The following is a 16,741-nucleotide window of genomic DNA, read 5'->3' as shown; positions in this document are numbered from 1 at the left end:
CACAATTGAAGAGAGACGGTCTGGTGTGGCATTTATGTATCAACCTTCATATTTTATGTGCACAAGAGCACGACGGGGTGACGGGGGTTGTTTTCTGGTCATGTCTCTTCTGTCGCATTCTAGCACACACATAGCACATTAAACTGTTTTCGCAGGCGACAAGGGATTCGATATGAATACATAGTATTGATATTCAAGGGGTGGTGCTATGAAACTTTCAAATGACATTATGTGTATTTGGTTGTTGGGTATATGTGTTTCAGAATTCGGTTAGACTGTTATTCAGATTCGTGTGGGGTAGATGGGTGGTTGAATTTTATATATATATGCGAACTTCTTTGAATAGGGAGGTATCTTTGTGTTGTTTGTATAAGAAAAGTGTTACGGTAGAAGAACAGAAAATATCCGGTAAGTGAATTTTCTTTTGAAGAAATTTCATTCTTTAGTGGAAATGGTATTTTTTAGAGAATATCATGCCATTTGAATTGCATGAGGTCATGTGTTCAAACCGGTAGAGTTCACACAACAATTATGGGTAGGGTTTGAGTCAATCGTGGGTAAATCTATTATCCGATTATTATTAGAACAAAAGAATTTGTTTCAAATGTGTAGCGATAGTAAGATAACGGATGGCTAAAACAACGAATCTTAGGGGTTTGGTATGTCTGTGTACTTTATGGAAGAGCTTAAATTGTGATAGGACTTTTAAGCTTACGCTCAGTATTTCAAATCGAAAGCATTGGTATAGCAATTATAAGCCTGCGTTGCAGTGTAACTAATCTCACATTAGCTTCATTAGATTAAATACCTATGAACTATAGCTCACACAAAAAACGTTTAATAAGGTCCGTTAGGTCCTTATCATCCCAGTCTTAATCAGTATCAACATGCAACTAATTTAATATTGAAATGTTGCTTCACTCTCATTTAAAGGCAATTCTGACAAACAAGTTCAACAACCTACATACAGACAGTGCAGTGATGTGAAATCATTGCTGCTTTTGCTAGAAATCCACAAAAAATTTCGTTTGTCATGGGAAATTCATCCACTAGCAGCAATGATATAATCGCACATCGTTCTTTCTGATTGAATTTTAATTTACTTTGTTTTAGCATTGACAAAGTCTAAAATTACAAAATTTGAAATTGGAAAAATCCCTCAGTTTGGGGGAAGAGAAGTTTGACAAAGGTCAAAGTTTACGATTTCTCGGATGTTCGGCGTGCCCTAAAAAGCGGTATTTTCAAAGATCTGTTTGCAGAATAACGATTTGAAATTAAAATGCTCGACAGAATACTTTTCGTAAGCGAAAACAAGCTCTAAATAGGTCAGGAAGACTACTTTAGCTTAACAATGTAATGTGTTCTACCTAAACTCATACAACGCTTTTGCAGTGGAGTTTAGACGAGTGATGAGTTACAGCTTATTATTGCGAATACTGAACATTAGAAGTATATGGACGATAAATTTTAATGCTAATCGCTTTAACACTTTAACCCAGAAAGAAAAGCCAATCTCATTGCACAACAAAAACTCAGCTTAAATTCATCAATTTAAGACAATCGCAGTTAGATTCTGTAACTTGTATTGTTGGTGCTAATTACAAAAACTCTGTAACCTGTAAAATATTTTTTTTTAGTTATAGCAGGACTTTCTTCTAGAAATACTTTAACAATGAGCTTGAGCTATCACCACACAAGAACAATTAAATTTCCACTGTATTTTTGAAGCTTTCAATTTGCCATAGAAATCACTATTCACTAATTTTGATCAATGGCCAAATTAACTTTTTTGTATTTCTTCAACATTTTCATTTTATTATGATAAGACGGTATAAAATCCAGTCGATTTTCATACAAATTCACAGTTTGTCTGAAAATCAAGAAGTGGTTTTAGTTCACTTTTTCCTATTTTTTTTTAAAGTGTCGTTTAAGTACTTTTAGTGTCAGTTTTTCTCTTTTTAAACACTAGATTGAATGACGAATCGACGGAGCATGGTAATAGTTATTTTTCCAACTCAAATGCTAAATTTTAGGGAGTGAGATGTTCTCAGCACGACCTGGAGGTGAGTTTTGGAGTCGAATTCGCTAAAACTCAGCATGAGTCAGGAACAACGTTTTTCACAAATGCCGTCAAAAATACCTAAACTGGAATTTTGCACATTCGGCTTCGCCTCGGGTTGACAATTTTCACATCTATTGCGCAAAATTTCCATTTAGGCACATGTTAGCAAAATAGCTATTTCCTAACTAGTGTTGAAATATGACGACTTCGTCGCTTATGTCCCACGTCGTTTAGGAAAAACGTTGTTCCTAACTTATGCTAAAAAGTTTTTTTTAGCGAATTCGCCTCCGGCTCGAGCTGGAAACCTCTCATTCGCTAAAAGAAACATTTTAACATGCGTTAGGAAAATAACTATTTCTTTTTTAATGTCAATGTCGGCAATGTGTATCTAAATTCGGAAATTTTTGTTCATCGAATTATTTGGCAAAAATGGTTTTTCTGAGTCTAGGGACAACTAGTATTTCTTGTGGACCGGTTTCTTTTGCGTTGAAAAAATCGACCGTCCCTACAATACCACAATTATCCTGGACTGACTTGTAGCGGTTTGAAAATTGAAATAATTTATTCCAATAAATTGCAGCCTAGAAATATTGTATTTCCGTTCGTTTAACAGAAGTGAAAATGTCTGTTTCTGTCACGCATATCAAGAAATATAAATAACGGAACGACAATTCAATCATTTTAAAGAAAAAAAACTCTATCGACAAAATGACATACACTTTGTATCCCCATTCAAAATATTACTTAATTAACAACTACAAATTCAGACAACTAATTAAAACTTATAACAGAAACCCGTTTTAAATAAATTAAATTCAATATAACAAAATTTCACTTGTCTGAATATACAATAATTTAAGAGATTTTACAAGATCTTTTGATTTATCTCTGTGTGAATATGTACGGTATTTATATACGACATAGTCTAATTTATAAACAAATGTGTTATTTAATATGCATGTTTGGCTTTGACTCAAGACGCAAAACTTTTCCCACTTGCAATGTTCAATTTAATACATAAGACTCAATTTCTTACGTCGAAGACATGTGAATGTAATATTCAACGATATATGAACGTCATATTTAATATGTATATACGTTCAACATACATTCGTTTATATGGGCAAAACATTGTTATTTGTTCCACATATATTTATTTATAATAATGTAATATACGTACGATCACATCTTATATATAGTATTTACAGTGTTTATGGTATATAACATGTGCCTTTAGAAATATGTATCCATCCATCCATATATAATATCGAAAAAGAAAATAGATACATAAAACCAACATCATTCATGCCTCAGCATAATTTCTATGTCGGTCTCTTTTCAATCACTTTCATTGGTTGAAGCAGCCTGAAAAGGCGGTGCTTATATTCTGTTATATTGTATGTACATTTTATGTAAAGAACAGCAACAAAAAGAAAATATTTTGTAATAAAAGTTTAAATGATATTTTATGTAATGTTTTTAAGTGTAAAATTTCATGGCACAGGGTGACAATATTATTTGTATATATTTGTATAGTCAATCAGGCTTTATAGGAAATTCGTTTTCTGAAGTATAATGTTTGTCGCTTTGCTGTTGAACGAATTTTGTGTGAAATCATTTACAAGCCACAACACTTCCAAATCAGAAAACATGTTGAACATCACTTTTCCCTCCCTGTACAATCTGACTGCGAGATGTTTTGCAATTATTTTAAGACACGAATTTGTACTCTAAAAAGATTTATCTCTGGTTGCATGATGCCAATTGCTACATATCTCACTGGTACTACTTGGTGTGTAAATTAATTACACCCTTTTAGTTACGTCTACTTAACAAGACTCATTGAAATTTAGAGATGTCCCCACTTAAAATAATCGTTAAGTGGTTATGGTTTTCACAAATTGACAAAGAAAATCTTTTGAAAGGAAAAACTCGAATTCGTATAAGATCAAAGAAAATTCGAAATAAAACACTAAAAATTAGTAGAGTACTTTAAGGACCTTTCAAATCAGTAAAAAATACTAGAAAATAATTCAAAGTCTATTGAAAATTCTTGAAAATCCTCAAATGATTTTATAATAAAAAATCGTCTTGCATCCAATCTTGCCAGACTAAGCAGTTGCACAGTTGCCCCACATCGGTAGGTGACGAATCATTCGTTCTAAAACAATTAAAAATCGTTTTTTGTTCTCGACTAAGGCGCGATTTTCTTTTGGGTGCCAAGTGCAAAAGCACTATACATATGGAAAAAGGAAGAAATGGATTCGAATAATTTTTGAAGGGGTGAACAGCACCGAAACGATCTGACAAAAGATTTGGGACAATCACATATTATTCATGAAATACGAAAATCCGGAATCTCTGTGAGCAGAAGTGGGTTAGCTTTGCAGCAACCTAGGTAATGAGCCTTATAGCGACTCACAAAAAATTTTAACGAAATTTTTACGGTCATGTGCTTCGTTTAAAATCTTTTTAATGTCCTACTTTCTCAGCACCCTGATCACGCTCACATTGCCTTCGAGCTAATTCGACCTTTTCTGCAACTTCTACATACACAATCCACTGAAGGTCTTTTTTTTTAAATCTAGGAAAATGTAGAAAAATTGGGGAAAATATAGGAAAATATGTTCAGGTGTAACTGAATAATACAAAATTTAATTAAATTGAAATCGGGTCAGAAATTGGATAAATTATGTCTTAAGAGGAACTTTGATTTTTGGAGTTGTTGATGTTTCATATGAATTTCCTCTGCTTCGGTAGCATTGGTGTCAAGAGATAAAGTGTGAGTACGTCGACAAACCCTGCCTTTAGTAAAAAATATGAAAGATACAATGAAAGTAAGTAATTGCTGGATAGTTTCCCGATTGGGTGAGCGTCATAAAAAACATGCTAAAAAACGAAATATTACTGCTTTTACCAAAAGAAACCATGAAGAACAGCTTAGAAACGTAAATGGTATTTTTTACGTGTACAAAACAGTAAGAGTGATTGTTATGAAAACCAAGGTCCGGAAAAAATATTTCAGATAATTTGCGCAGCTGACGTATAATTTATAATTCAACTTATAAGTGGGAATTCAAAAGTCACATCTTCATACAAGAAGTTCTGGAAGGTTATAAATTATAAGTTATAATTTCCTTCTTTAAATGATACGTCATTTGCGCAAACCGTCTATTAATAAGACAAAGGCGGGTGGCATTTAAAAGATTAATTTCAAGAATTTTTTAGGTGAAATATCGTTAAATTTGGCGTGGTAAATACAGATGTATCTTACCTTTCGGAATTTTGATGAAATAGGCCTCAACCAGACCGATTGTCTCCAGGCAAGACATTTAACTGGTATACAATTTACGTTAACACTTATTTAACAGCTTATTTAATAGCTTCTTGAGTAGATTTGTCAACGAAATCTCAGAGACAAAGTGTGACATATAAAGTCCAAATCTTTTCGAAATTGAACTTGAAACTTGTCAACTGAAAATAAAACCATCAAGTAGACCTAAGATATACGTAATAATGACAAATGGAGAGAATGTCCAACATTGATACACTAACAATTCACAAAGTAACGTACAATTACAGCAACTCCATTTACTTCCAAAAATTCATACATATTCTCGTAACTATAAACTGGTAATGAAAATTTCGACTATGAATAGAGAAACTATTAAAATATGTCAGAAAACGGAATCGTACCTGTTACTGTTAAAACGAATACTTTGAACAGTCCGGATGTTCATTGAACTTCACAATATGCTTTCAAAGTTTGGACCGTCTTTAAATCAGTCGAAAATATAACAATAATATTCTTGTGTTGATGATTGATTAGCTTTATAATTTTTGATCCAGTAAATCGGCACGAAAACGTTTTTTTCTTTACATATTTTAATCCCACGACGGGCGTAAGACATTTTGATTTTGTTTAAATGCTTACCCGATTCAGACATTACGAAAATCAATTTGAATTAAGGAAAAGTCATTACAACGGACGTTTGAAAAACTGAAGCACATTATGGTTTGTGTTTTTATTGATAAATTCGAAGATAATTAGAGAGCCGCTATGTCCGTTGTAAAAGACGGCATTCGAAGTAGATTTTTTTTTTCTGAGCTACCCTGCCAGATGAAAGAAAGTTTTACGAAAAATCTCCAGCGCGAGTCGGATTTACCGTATTCTTAAGTTTTTGATTTAATCCCACCTATTCCGAACAAGTGTTACATATCATGTCCAAACCAACCGAAACTATCTCGAGCCGTTCCATCTTAAAAACCTAACTGTGAGCAATTAGTCTGATACTTTTTCACCTCGTTTATTAGTTTCTGCCTTGAAAATACCGATCACTTGAGTAAAAAAAAAGGAATTGTATGCGATTAGGATGGCCTGCCTTGACGTGCAATATCTTCTGGGATTCGTGGCTCGAGTGAAAGTACTGTGTGAACGAACCCTTCCGTAGTAATCGCTAATCTTTTTTCCCAGTAGGTCCTTTGTTGCCCTTGTTGGGTCTTACGCCTTAGCAGAGTGCGCTATTATTATTTTCCATATATTCCATTGTTTTTCACTTTTGTCTTAACCCTCCGCCTATTCACTCCTTCGCTTCCCTTCCTCCCTCCTACATTCTATACTCTTACTCCCTGTCTCCCTATTGAACATCCACATCACACCCACCTACCGCGGTCGTCTTCACCGCCTTCGCCCCCCCACCTCCCTCGGTCCTAGCCAATCCTTCCCTCACTTTTGCCGACCTCTTCATAATACACTCCTCCCTTCCGTCCCCGCTGCCCTCAACGTCTGTTGTTCGTCACGAGCCTTTCTAATAGAGGAACTCGCTTGTTGTTGTCAAATTATAATTCGAATATGGCCAGAGAGGTACACATTCAAGCACACATTTAATTTAGGTAAGACTCGTCACATCCAATGATGCACATTATAGACCATTATTATTAGCACGCATAAAAACGTTCAAAGTTTAGGAACGAATAGTTTTTTTTTCAATTTAAGTTTGAAGTCTTGTTTGTACGTCAGTTGAGATATACAATTATGATTATAAAGTAGATTCTGACGAGCCGCCGCGAAGTGGTTGTAGACTATGTTCTTAACTACCCTTGGAGCAAGGTATTCCATAAAAAAGAAGCCATTGTGGTAGCGTCTCCTTCCCAGTTATCATACTTCTTTTGTCATCTATGCCGTTCGGTATCTCTTTTTTTAAGGGTTAAAACTTCGCAAGAGGCATTACACAATATTATCTTCTTAACAATTTCTGCTCCTTTGAGGCTGTCGAATGTAAAAATCTTGTAGTGGTTATTCGGAGTCGCCCCCAACAAAATCCATCAGTAAATCTGCGTACACCCTCAAAAATATTATGGAAAATAAATCGATTGGAGTTCACACAAATAAGCTGGTCAGAATCTTTTAATAGCAATACAGTGCAAACCACCTAAATTCCATGACTGTGATTCTCCACTGACAAAAAAATTCGTTCAAAAAGCAAGCAGTGTCTCATTCGTGAGTCTCGCAGTATATTTCATATTTGGTGCAAACCACGAATTTGCATTATTATTTGTTGCGTCATCCAGAACCGTCCCAGGATGCAAGCCAGATGTAAGCCAAACTTCCATTGAACTTTCATTTTGCAAGAAGCCTTACAATCTTGCTGGGGGGCGGGGGGGAGCGCGGCGGGGCGCATGGGGGGCGGAATCAAGGGGGGCGCGGGGGGGGGGGGGGGTTTTTTTTTTTCCCCCCAGCTGACATAATGAGTTACCCACGTATACGTGTACTTCGGACGCCGCCGTACCACGTGTCGACTTTTAATTTTATACAAGCTGAGTTCGTGTGCATTCAATCCGGTCAAAGGGTTTCATAACAAATGCAACACCATCGACATCCTTCCCATACCAATTCCAGCACAACAAAATATTGTTTAACTATAATTTTTTTTTTGTTTTTTTTTTTATTTTTTTTAATTCTTTTTAATTTTGTTTAGATGTCTCTTTTTATTTATATTAACAAGGTTTAACATATTTATAAATCAGAAAACTTCTTCCAATGCTTTTTGCGGGGAAATTGTGCCATAATACAAGCGGCGTGTAACTTAAATCGTTCACTCGGGTCAACTTCATTTATAAAACATTGTAGAGCCCACAAACTCGACTTTCGTTTGGATTTAAAAACTCTTACTCCGTCCGTGTATTCATTGTAATCTTTATTAATTTTCCGTCACCAATTTTTTATTTTTTAGTGATTTGCAAACTCACCACTCGAAAGATATCCGTAATACAGTCGGAATTTGTCTGGTTTATAGCCTCAAAATGTTATTGGTAGCGATTTTCTTCAAGCTGTGCTCGAATAGGTATATATATATAAAAGTGACCGTCGTTCATTTATTCTAATGAAGAATAGTGCTGCAGTGTCGTACATGTCACCGTCTCTCCTTTCAGTTTCTTTGAATTAAGTAAATTGTCGTGTATCAACATAGAGTGACAATGTTTGCAATAAAAATTGAAAATTGCATGGTGTACGTTATTACACATCAAACAGTTTTTAATAAACGAAATATTTGTGTTTTTCGGTAACGTGACTTCCCTTTCCAGTATTTAACGAATCAAAATAAAATTAACACATCTTTTAAAGCCAACCCAAGTTATCTATGCGAAGAAAAAACGACAAAATCATCAATACGACCGTCACGCGTATTTGCAGTCCAATGTATAGGCGTGAATCAATCTCATCGTTTATGTTCATATAAAAAGTCATTCGTCATCACATACCGCACTCCAATCATTCTTCATCGTCACAATCATTAACTTACCCGTTTTGCACCAATTATTTCTTCAATTCGCCCTGCACGCGTTCATTTCTGTTGAATAATTCTTGACTCTTACACTCCGTGGTGAGACCAGTCAACACAATTTTCTTTTTTCTGTAAATTTATGTAAAACTTTGGAACATTTCAAACGTGTTGGTATCTGTAAGCGATCAGTACCTCAGAATCTTTCTTCACACTTAACGCGTCTTTTACGTTTAATTTCACTTTCTGTAAACAATAAAAAGATTGTAATTAACGAAAAGCTTAAACATTTCCAAAAAGTTACTAATACCTTCAAGATATATTTTGTCGGATTTCCATTAAGCGTGGAAAACGAAGGCTCTAAATATCTTTTATACATCGCGACTTTTGATATTGTTAACCGATCATTATGAAAACAAATACAGAACTAAATTGTTTCAATATGTTTTTAATGAATTCAGAATACAATTTCAGGCTATTAATTGAACCTTCTTGTTCTGGAAACAAGAACAGGCTAAATCGGTGATGTTTTATATCCTTTTTTCGTTCACTTTCTATGTACAGGCTGCTGAGCAGCCTTTAAGGGTAACTACATATACTGAAAATACAGATCTGTTTTAACCTGAATGAGCAGATTTTTTTACTCGGGGCCAATTTCTATTGCCGATTTCATTGTATTTCTATGGTTTCATCTGTAAGACAAAACGCCCCACTGCCCTAATTCGCATAGGGGACTTAAGTCCCTTGAGCAAATTATTTGTGATCACTTTTCTAGACTTAAGTCTTTTATGGCTATTTCAACAATGAATTTTCAAAGAAACATAAGTCTTTAATTGCAAATTACTTGTAGTTGATTTTTCAGAGTTAAGTCTTTTTTGCAAATTATTTCCAAACGTTTTCCAAACTCCCTTATCCAAATTATGTCCTACACCAACGCACTTCAAGCAACAGCTGCCAAATAGAGTACTACGTTGTACGAAAAAAGTGTCCGATTTTTTTTACAGTGCCAAAATTTGTTCGATACACTGTCCAGTTTCAGTACCCTATTTAAAGTACCTCTTATGTTTGAAGTGCGTTGCCTACACAGACAAAAAAGTTTACAAAATTATTACCTGTATCAGGACAGACAAAGCACCTAGCAGGGTAATAGAGGTTTTTACACGTCAAATAGAGTAGTTTTTTGATACCAATAATACCATTAGCAGCCTTAATGGTAATTTTGCAATGACATTATGAAAAAAAGGTATGGAAATTTTCGCATACTTCGATTAAAGTACTACTTTATTTTTTTCTATTACCCTGCTAGGTGCTTTGGGACAGACAATCTAGCTCCAGTTGTGATTTCTCATACAAAATTTGCATTGTCTGCCATAGGCATTTTGGTTTTTGTATGAGAAATTGCATTAACTGTAGCAAGATCTATCAACTTTTTTGTCAGTGAAACATTTTCCAAAGCTAAGTCTCTTATGCAAATTATTAATTGTCACTTTTCGTAGGGTGCTGAAGGGCAAGTGATGGTTCCCTTAATCAGTAATCCATTGATAAGGCAAATGCTATTGCAAACAGTGTTACAAGACGAGATCCACAAACAAAATAGTGTTATGGAGATCCAGATTTGGTGATGCGTTGTGCTGTTGAAGTTATCTCCTCTCTCGAGAAGTCATCGTCAATTTTGTTTGAGCTACGTTTGACGCGATCCTGAGGAAATTAGAATTAATTCTTAAAAATTTGAAAAAATAAAGTCGTATGGCGCGGATGCTATCCCAAATATGTTTGAAAAAGCTTCCAGGTCTGCACTCTGAATTCCTCGCTAAATTGATTAATGTTATTCTGAGCATAGGGATTACTTACCCTGATTCATGAAGGAAGCCATGTGTATACGATACCCACCAGGAGAAGCCCGCTAAACGAGGCAAAAAATTTAGACCCATTAGTCTTTGAACAGTCTTGCAGAACAGTACTCGAAGAAGTCCGCCATGTAAGAATATTACAATATGCGACATCAAATGCATTATTCCAAACAGCAATTCGGCTTTAGGAGAAGCACTCCTAGCGTTCATGCCTCTCATAAGGTTATTTGAAGAAGCAATAGAATGGTTTAACGATGGGAAGTTTACAATAGCACCGCTTTTCTAAGACATTGAAAAAGCTTTCGACAACTAAATGTGGGTTGAAGGACTCATAATATAAACGATAAACTTTGAAGTTTCGATTATCTCATCAGAATATTTTCTCCTACCTCAAAGGACGTAGTTACAGAGTTAAGTTGGGACACCAGCTCTCCGACCCAATAACAGTGAATGATGGTACCGCAAGGATCCTCTAGGACCTTTATCTCTTATCAATTTTCATGATTATTGCCGACGCATATGAACACTACTCTGAACCGTCTTTGTCAGATGATGACAATACTTTTTCTACGAGATTTATCCCTGGAGCAGAGCAGTCAAATGTACAATCCACCTTCTAAACAGTTGCCACAATAACTATAGGATTTGGAAAATTAGAGTAAATGTGGGAAAATCTGAAGCTCTTTCATTCAAGAGGTCCAAACGCGGGCGTCCCAAAATGAAAAGCTTGTGCTATGAAATGAAATGGCACACAAAAATCCCTTTCAGGATAGCGTTCGATTCTTGGTTACTGACGTTAAACCAAACTTAAACTACAACGAACATGTGAACAGGATGCTTCTGAAAGCTAACGACGGTTTACATAAACTGTATCCCATCATGAAAGTCAATAAATTGGCATTTCGCAAAAGTTAAAGTATAAACTATGTCACCATATTGAGGCCGGTTTCTAACAATTATGCCTCGCGTTTTGGCATAGTTTTGCCAAAGTATTGATTAGGAGGTTAAACAGTTCTTTGAAAAATAGATGCCACGTTTATGGCAATCAATTTCAGAAGACCAGAAACGAAAGCTTTAAGGTATTTATCTACTGAAGAACTGCACAAAGTTTACGAAAGTTGCCGAGCTTAACGTACACTCGTACGATTTTCTATGAGATATGCTTGAAGCAGACGTATTCACATGATACAAACGTTATAGTGAATTGGCAGCTTTTCAGCCAGAAATGAATTGCTAACTGTACCTATAACCTCCCCATCGCTGTAGGAGCCCATAATTCCACACTATTGTCATTATAGACACACCGCATACCCTAATTGTAAATTTTCGTATCACCAAATGACCACTGTATACGAACTGATTATAGCAATACCGATCTTTCAAATTTGAATTTGATCACAACAACTCTTGTTGATATCCGCGGGTAAAATTTCAGTCTCAGTGAGACCGAAAAATACGCTAGTCCTCAAGGGTCCATTTCGGTTCATTGACGTTTTCAGTTTGCGAGAAGTCTCAATATTTAATTTATTTTTATGTAAATGAATAGAAATGAACGAGAGAAGCTGATGGTTGCTCTTTCCGACTACTGTTTCGAGAATTTTTGAGAATGAATGAGTAGTCTTTTTGACATTTATTTGTTAGGGCCTGATGAGACTGTCCGAGTGGTCTCGATTTAATACTTTCGAATGCTGGAACATAGGGTCTTGTGATAATTTTTCACTTACACTTTCCGGCACGACCGAGTGGTCTCGTTTCGACTACTTTTCGAGAAATGTTTCGAGGATGAATGAGTAGTCCTTTTTAGACTTTCATTTGGTTAGACGTGATGAGGCTGTCCGCAGTGCTCTCGGATTTAATACATTTCCGAGACTGACGAAGTAGTCTCATTTAAAAAAAAAAAAATATTCAAATTTGGAGACGGAAAGTGTATCTCATTTCGAGAAATATTTCTTCCAATTTTGAGAACGGAAAAGTGTTTCAATTTCAGAAAATATTTTCTCAATTTTGTGAGGTCGAAAAGTTGTTCTCATTTGAGAAAATATTTTTATGTCGAAATTTTGAGAACGGAAAAGGTTCTCATTTCGAGAAAATATTTCTTCCAATCTTTGAGAAGCGGAAAAGGTGTTCATATTTCGAGAAAATATTTTATTCGAATTTTGAGAACGGAAAAGTGTTCTCATTTCGAGAAAAATATTTATTCGAATTTTGAAGAACGGAAAAGTGTTCTCATTTCGAGAAAATATTTTATTCGAATTGGAGAACGGAAAAGTGTTTCTCATTTCAGAGAAAATATTTTCTTCCAATTTTGAAACGGAAAGTGGTCTCAGTTCCGAAAGACAATAGTTTTATTCGAATTTTGAGTAACGGAAAAGTGTTCTCATTCGAGAAAATATTTTCCTATACCAATTTTGAAAACACACGAAAAGTGTTCCTCATTCAGAAAAATATTTTATTACGAATTTGAGAACGGAAAGTGTTTCATTTCGAGACAAATATTTCTTCCAATTTTGAGAACTGGAAAGGTTCTCATTCGAGAAAATATTTTATCTCGAATTTTGAGAAGGCAAAAGTTTCTCATTTCGAAGAAAATATTTTCTTCAATTTTGAGAACGGAAAAGTGTTCTTCATTTCGAGAAATAATTTTTATTCGAATTTGGAGAACGGAAATGTTCTTCATTTGAGACAAATATTTTCTTCCATTTTGAGAACGGAAAAGTGTTCTCTTCGAGCAAAATATTTTCTCCAATTTTGCAGCGTCGCGAAGAATGTTCTCATTTCCGAGAAAATATTTTATTCGAATTTTGAGAACGGAAAAGTGTTCTTCATTTCGAGAAAATATTTTCTTCCAATTTTGAGAACGGAAAAGTCGTTCTCATTTCGAGAAAATATTTTATTCAATTATTGAGACGGAAAAGTGTTCTCATTCGAGAAAATATTTATTCGAATTTTTGAGAACGGAAAAGGTTGTTTCTTTTTTTTGTTCATATTTGGAAGAAAATATTTTATTCGAATTTGAGAAACGGAAAAAAAAAAAAAAAAAAAAAAAAAAAAAGTGTTCTCATTTCGAGAAAATATTTTCTTCCAAGTTTGAGAAAACGCGGAAAAGTGTCTGAGTTCGAAAAGTATTTTATTCGAATTTTGAGAACGCGGAAAGTGTTCTCATTTCGAGAAAAATATTTGCTTCCAATTGGTGGGTGAGAACGTAAAAGGTTCTTCATTTCGAGAAAATATTTTATGTCGAATTTTGAGAACGGGAAAAGATGTTCTCCATTTCGAGAAAATATTTTCTTCCAATTTGAGAACGAAAAAGCTGTTCTCATTTCGAGAAAATATTTTATTCGAATTTAGAACGGAAAAGTGCTTCTCATTTCGAGAAAATATTTTCTTCCAATTTTGAGAACGCAAAAGGTAGCATTTCGAGAAAATATTTTATTCGAATTTGAGAAACGAAAAAGTTTCTCTATTTCGAGAAAATATTTTCTTCCAGATTTTGTAGAACGGAAAAGTGGTAGCATTTCGAGAAATATTTTATTCGAATTTGAGAACGGAAAATTGTTCTCATTTCGAGAAAATATTTCTCATTCGACAACACTTTTCGCGTTGCTCAAAAGTCGTAACGAAAATATTTTTGCAATGTAGACCACTTTTTTGTTCTCAAAGTCCAAGAAAACGATTTTGTCAGTAAATAGAAACTTTCCGTTCTCAAATCCAAGACAAATATTTTTGCCAATGCAGAACCACTTTCCGTTCTCAAAAGTCTAAGAAATATTTGGCAAATAGACCACTTTTTGGTTCTCAAAAGTCCAAGAAAACATTTTGCGAAATGAAGAACACTTTTCCGTCTCAAACAGTCCAAGAGAAAATATTTTTGCCAAATGAGAACACTTTTCCGCGTCTCAAAAGTCCAAGAAAACATTTTTTTCAAATGAGAAACTTTTCACGTTCTCAAAAAAGTCTAAGAATTATTTTTGCCAAATGAGACCACTTTTTGTTCTCAAAAGTCAAGAAAAATTTTGTGAAATGCAGAACACTTTTCCGTTCTCAAAAGCCACAAGAAAATATTTTGTCGAAATGAGAACATTTCCGTTGCTCAAAATCTAAGATAAATATTATTTTTGTTAAATGAGCACCACTTTTTGGTTTCTCAACAATCCAAGAAAACATTTGTCGAAAATGAGAACACTTTTCGTTCTCAAAAGTCAAGAAAATATTTTTTGCAAATGAGAACACTTTTCCGTTCTCAAAAGTCTAACGAAAATATTTTGCCAAATGGAACACTTTTTGTGTATCTCAACAAGTCCAAGAAACATTTCTGTCGAAATGAGAACATTTTCCGTCTCAAAACCAAGAAATAATAGTTTTTGCCAAATGAAGAACACTTTTCCTTTCTCAAAAGCTCCAAAAAACATTTTTTCAAATGAGAACACTTTTCCGTTCTCAAAGTCTAAGAATACTATTTTTGCGAATGAGACCACCTTTTTGGTTCTTCAAAGTCACAAGAAAACATTTTTGTCGAATGAGAACACTTTTCGTCTCAAAGTCCAGAGAACTATTTGTCGAAAGAGAACATTTTCCTGTTCTCAAAGTCTAAAGAAAAATATTTTTTGCCAAATAAGAACGCACTCTTCGCAGTCTCGCACACCCGTAAATGTTAGCAAAGAGACCACTCGTTCAGTCTCTTCATCCGTCAAAACATCTTCGCAAATTATTGGGGGGGGGTGAACGAGACTACTCGATTCAGTCTTCGAAGTGGCAAAGAAAAATTATTCTGAAAAGAGACGCACTCGTTCGTCTCGAAAAAAGTTATTAAATCGGAGACATGGTCAGCCTCATCACGTCTAACAAAAAAAATCCGAAAGACTTCTCCGTCATCGTCAAACAATTCTCGTAAAAATTCGAAACGAGACTTACTCGGTCAGTCTCGGAAGGCTGCAAAGAAAAATATCTTGAAAAGAGCCACTCGTTAGTCTCGGAAAATTGTAAGAAACCGGTCAAAAATAAAACACTGCCAATAGATATATCAGATTTAGCACAAGCGTAACGTCGTTGGTGGTCCGATCCGAAAGCTTAGCCATCATTGGTCGCGGTTAGTACTTGGATGGGTGACGCGCAAAATACATCAAAATAAAAAAAAGTTAAAAAATCAAAAATATTACTAAACAATTATTACAATCATTTCAGTCAACTTCTTGCTGTTACAAATGGATCTAGTGAATTTGTAAGAGAAATGAAAAGTGTGGCCATCTATGAACTCAACAGAGAAGTAACAAATGACAAACAAACGGACAGAGAATATGAGACTCAAAAACAGTCTAAATACTAAATGTGATACGTCTCAAAAGAATAAAAAAAACTCAACAATGTGAGACCTCTAAAAAGAATAAAAAAACCAAATGTGAGACGTCCTCAAAGAATAAAAAAAACTCAAAATGTGAGACGTCTCAAAGAGAATAAAAAAACCTCAAAACGTGAAGACGTCTCAAAGAGAATAAAAAAAACTCAAATGTGAGACGTCTCAGAAGAATAAAAAAACTTTAAAATGTGATGACGTCCAAAAGAATTAAAAAAAACTCAAAAACGTGAGACGTCTCAATAGAATAAAAAAACTAAAGTGAGACGTCTCAGAGAGAATAACAAAAAACTCAAAATGTAGACCTCTCAAAAGAAAAAAAAACTCAAAAGCTTAAAAAAAAACTCGAAATGTAGCCGTCCTCAAACAGGTCTTTTTTAAAAATATTCATTCAGACCACCGTCTCAAAAGTCGAAATGAGACTGCTCATCTAGTCTCATACCGTCTCAGAAGTGAAATGAGACTAACTCATTCAGGTCTCATACATCTCAGAAGGAAATGAGACAACTCATCTAGTCTCATACCGTCTCAGAAAGTGAAATGAGACTATCATCCAGTCTCAATACCATCTCAGAAAGTGAAATGAGAAACCATCCAGTCTCATACGCGTCTCAAAAGACGTTCGAATGAGACTACTCGTTCAGTTCATACCATCGTCAAAAAAGCGAAATGAGACTACTCATCCAGTCTCATTCCG

This window comes from Bradysia coprophila (assembly GCF_014529535.1).
Source record: "Bradysia coprophila strain Holo2 chromosome X unlocalized genomic scaffold, BU_Bcop_v1 contig_20, whole genome shotgun sequence".
Lineage (NCBI taxonomy): Eukaryota > Metazoa > Arthropoda > Insecta > Diptera > Sciaridae > Bradysia > Bradysia coprophila.
This window is presented reverse-complemented; position numbering follows the sequence as displayed.